Here is a 4,973-nt window from a genome sequence, read left to right on the forward strand (position 1 = left end):
CCTACTTTTCTATTCTTTATGGGAGCTATAACAGTATACGCATGAACAAGAAAAAGAGAATAAAAAATACAGGAAGTAAAATACATGTTTTTATCTCAAATGCTGTACTCTGCAAGAGGAAGCATTGCAGTAGGAGATAGGATTGGGTCACCCAGGGAGGACATGATGGCAACCTGAACTGGGGTGCAGCTGTGAGGTAGAATAAAGTGAATGTATGCTGAGAGTTTTTTTGGAGTTAGATTCAACAAAATGTGAGTTTGGTTGGATGCAGCTTGTGTGATGCAGGAAGAGCCAAAGAGACCTCCCTCCCCTTCCAGGTTTTTGGCTTGTGTGTCTGGGCAGATAGTGGTGTCATTTACTGAATCAGGGAATGCAGGAAGAAGAGGAGGTTGGAGCTGGGAGGGGATGATATGTTCAGCTTTGGACCATTGGTTTTGAGGTGCCTATGGGACATCTCAGCAGATTTCAAGGATGCAGTTGTGAATCCAAAGAGGAAGCAACCAGCTGTGGCAGGAGTGGGAAACTGTGCAGTCCTTTGTTCTCTGCAGTCAGGGAGGCCTTCTAAAAACAGGCCGACTGGCTGGTAAATAAGTACCTTAGCATGGAGGCAGACATTCCTTTGGAGTGGCTGTAGGTCATTTGCGCTTTGCAGCACTATTTATTTGCACTGCTCTCAAACAAATAGTACCTCTGGAAAGATAAACTCCAGTGCCTCAACCTTTGAGCCTGCAAATCAAAAGTCATGTAACAAGTGAAAATGGTATGCAAAGGAATGGTGATAATTCAACATTACAAAACAACCTAAGTTAATTTTATCAATCAACAATTGTCAAATTAGAAATAAGACAGGCTATCACTCTACACACTCAGTGGTAGGGGAATGTTAGTAGAAACCTCAGACCAAATGTTGCCATGTAATAGAATTTCTTAGTAATCGGCAAACAAAACCTGGTCACTCTAAGACTCTGCTCGCAGTCCTTGGGCAATACATTCCATAAGCACCTTGCAAGCAGAATTCCTCTGAGCCGCAGCAGGGGTCACCTGAGAGCAGGGGCAGCACTGCCTGATTTCTATCAGGTGGCATGGGCTCCATTAAGTGGAAACACTGGAGTTCTAGACCTTGGGTCCTAACTCTAAATATGTTTTGTGTCTGGGCCTACTGATTCTTATGGTTTATTTATGCAAGAGAGATAGAGCCTATTAACTACTTATAACTAACCACTAATTTTTAGAATTATTAAGTTAACCAATGAAGTACTATTCCTAATGTCCCTTGTGCTCATTAAGATACCTTTACTGAAATCACTAGTGCTCATAACCTCCTTGGAACGTAGGCTCCTAGGTCAAGGGCTTAAAGTGCTAATTAACCCACCCTGCCTGCAAGGGGTATTCTTGGATGAAGCATGCTGAAATGTTGGTTTAAGGCCCTCTTTATTGAGACTAATGCTCATTTACACCCATATATATCACATACTGACATATTTTAAAGGAAAAGTCACACATAGATAACATGACATTCAGGTTCTTACTTTTGTTGTCACTTTGATGTTAAAAATAAAACCAAAGCCTCACAGCATGAGCTATGTCCCAATCATCTTTTTCTACATAACAAAACTTAATGAAATCTAATATCCAGCATGGTGATTGTAGCTGATATTACATACATAAAATCATTAATATTTGGTTGTATTATATGCTTGGAAGTTGCAAAGGGTGATCATAAATATTCTTACCACAAAATGCAATGGTAATTATGTGGCCTCATGGATGTCTTAGCTAATACTGTGATGGTAATCATTTTGCAAAATATAATTGTATACCTTAAACTAGCACAATATTATATGTCAATTGCAAATTAAAAACTTAATGAACTAAAACAATAATAATCATTACTTATCTTGCTCACAAATGCACCATCGGTTCATGTGCAGGGGCAGCAGTGACTCCTCTCTGTCCCCAGATATCTAGGGCCTCGGCTGAGGAATGACCAACAATGGAGCTGGAGAGGGCTGAGGTCACAGAAAGTTTCTGGACTCTCCTGCTGGTACCAGGATTGAATGACCCAGACACAGTCTCAGGTGGAGGTTAATCTGAGCATCTATACACAAGGGCTCGTGACAGAATGGTCACTGTGTTCCAGAAGGAGCACTCCTAGAGTGAGTGATCCACTAGAAGTGAAGGGCAGAAACCACATAGATTCACTTCCACCAAGTTCTGTGGTGACAAGCAAGTCAGAAGCCTCCCCACATTCAAGTGAAGGCAGCTAGACCTGCCTCTAGAGGTGCAGTGCAGGGTGCGTTGCAGAGGAGAAAGTGGGATGAGCCATAGTTGTTTCCATCTCTGGAAGAAATGACCTGTGTGGGTTAGGACTCAGAAATGAAAGGAAACAGTCTCTGGCCTTATCCTCAAATACCTCATAATTTAGTTGTGGATGCTGAAAAATAAGGTAATAATTACAACCCAGGATGACAATAGATCAGGGATCTGCAAAATGTGATTCTCCATTTGTTTTTGTAAGTAAACTTTCATTGGACATACAATTATTTGATGTATTGTTTATGACTATTTTCATGTTACAATGGACAAAACTAAGTAAATTTATAACAGATACCATATGGTCTGTAGAGACTAAAAATATTTACTTTTTGGTCCTTTAGAGAAAAAAATTGCTAACTTTACCATAGATTTTAGTATAGAATGTTCCGACAGTATTGAGGAGGGGGAAATTAAATTTTCTGTGGGAATTTCCAAGGAAACAACACAGAAAAGGTAACATTTATATTGAATTTTATTCAATGATTTATTTGCGTTTTTTGACAGAAGGGGGCATTGAAGGATATGAAGGGGATAACTAAGAGTTCACCCAGCAGAGGTGCTGGAGAAGGCATAACAAATGAAAGAGCAACACACATAAAATATATATAAGGAAATGAAAGAGGGTGGTATTCAAAGAACTGTAAAAAGCTCAGTGTACTAGACCATGTGGTAGTGGTAGACATTCCCAGGTCAGAAAGGAATGAGAGTGAAAAACAAAGTCTGAAGCATGGAAAAACTCTCTTAGTAGAGCAGCAATGACAAATGACCCAGACAGCTGATACAAAAGTAAAAGCAGGACTCTATCCAGATACTCACAGGTGTGATTCTCTCACTTCGTCAGATGGCTTCTCTAATCACTGTACCTAGAAAAGCAACTCTAACTCATTCCTCTTTGTCCCCTTATTCTGCTTTACTTTTCTTCCTAGCACTTAATACAAGCTACCATTATAGATTTAATTGTCCACTGCTTAGTTCGCCTATTAGATAATAGTTCCAAGAGCTTGATTTGTATGTTTTGTTTATTGCCACATGAATATAGGTGATATCATGGGAAGAGATGAGATTTTTCCAAGAAAAGGTACAAAATAAGAGAGATGGTAACTAACTGGGAGGAGAAAGCACTCTCTAAGGGACTGGCAGGGGAAAAGCAGTCAAGATATCGGAGGCAGAAGGAGAAAACCAGAGAACAGCTGGTGCCAGATGAACCAAGGGCGTATATTTTCAAAAGGAAGATGAGTCAAGCGCAGGTGTAGCAGGCAACAGACTGATCAATCTGATAGGCCACTAGAAGAGAGACATGGAGCTAATTAATTTATATGCTTTTGAGGATGAGGAATGGATTATGAATTATGAACACATATATAGTTTAATCCATATTTATTAAAGATACTAGCATATGTAGTGTAACAACGGATGTCATATGTTTGTCTTGGTGAACTGCTAGTTGTTTCCTAGAAGCCAGGCTAAAATCTGGCATTTGGGAAACACTAGCATAGTTCATCCTGTTTCCCACCAAGCTTTGAACTTCCTGCTGTACTGTAAAACAGGAAAGATTCAGCCTATTGTCTCACAGTGAGGTGTACATACATGCTTTAGTACTGCCATCACTTTGATTCATCATGAAGCAGAATGGCGAAGGGATATCATTTATCCACATGAATCCTGGTGGCAAATATAATGACAATGCAAATAGGGTAATCCTAGAATTGATAGAGCAGAAGTGAAGAAACAAGATGAGATAAAGAACTTCTGGTATTAATTCTGGTTATTTCAACACCATTAAGATGGAGGAGTTTCTAAGAAAAGCCACACAAAATCCCTGAGAAGAAAGAGGAACAGTTTCATGGAGAAAGATAAAAAGAACTTGCTTTTACTACAAATTGCCTTTAAAATTCTGAAAATCACATCTGATTTAAAAGCTGTAAAAAGAACCTAGCTATTATTTTTCTATAATCATATACTTCAAACATTAGATAAAATGGTTGCTGTTCTTCTGATGCATTATATAATTAGAAAACTTTACAGTATCACTTGAAGCATTTTCAAACTGATTGTTATAGTTAGTGAATAAATAGAATTGATTTTATGCCACTTAAAGTTGATTTCAACAAAATCTTTCACCCAAAGAGGCTTTAAAGCTCAAATCCCATAGAGTTAAATTTGACCTTATCAAATCTAATCCAAAACATTGTGTCTGCCTTTTTCTTCCAGGAGACCCTTCACCTGATGTACAGTCAGCATATGTGAGTTTGGGCTGCAGTTGCAAACAACTCCAAGATTTCATTCAGCAATTGACCCAAAGGTGCATTTCTCGCCCATACCCCTGCTCACCATGGGGAATTCTGCTGATTCCAGTCTGACAGGGACCCGAGGGACAAGGTTCCATTCAGCATGTGGCTCCAAGTTCTCTGCAGCAGACAGCAGGAGTCGTGGCAACCTGTGAGACTCCTCTGCTCATGTTTCATTGGTCAAATGGATCAAGAGGATGTGGAACATACACACCATGGACTATTAGTATTATCCTAAGAAAGGATGAAATGCAGCCATTTTCAATAAAATGGAGGGAATTTGAAAGAATTAAGCACCGCAAAGGAAGTCAGAGTGACAACAAATATTGGACATTCACATAGCAGACAATTTGACAACATAAAACTTTC

The sequence above is a fragment of the Talpa occidentalis genome, unplaced genomic scaffold, assembly GCF_014898055.3.
Source record: "Talpa occidentalis isolate TD23 unplaced genomic scaffold, MPIMG_talOcc4v2.1, whole genome shotgun sequence".
Taxonomy (NCBI): domain Eukaryota; kingdom Metazoa; phylum Chordata; class Mammalia; order Eulipotyphla; family Talpidae; genus Talpa; species Talpa occidentalis.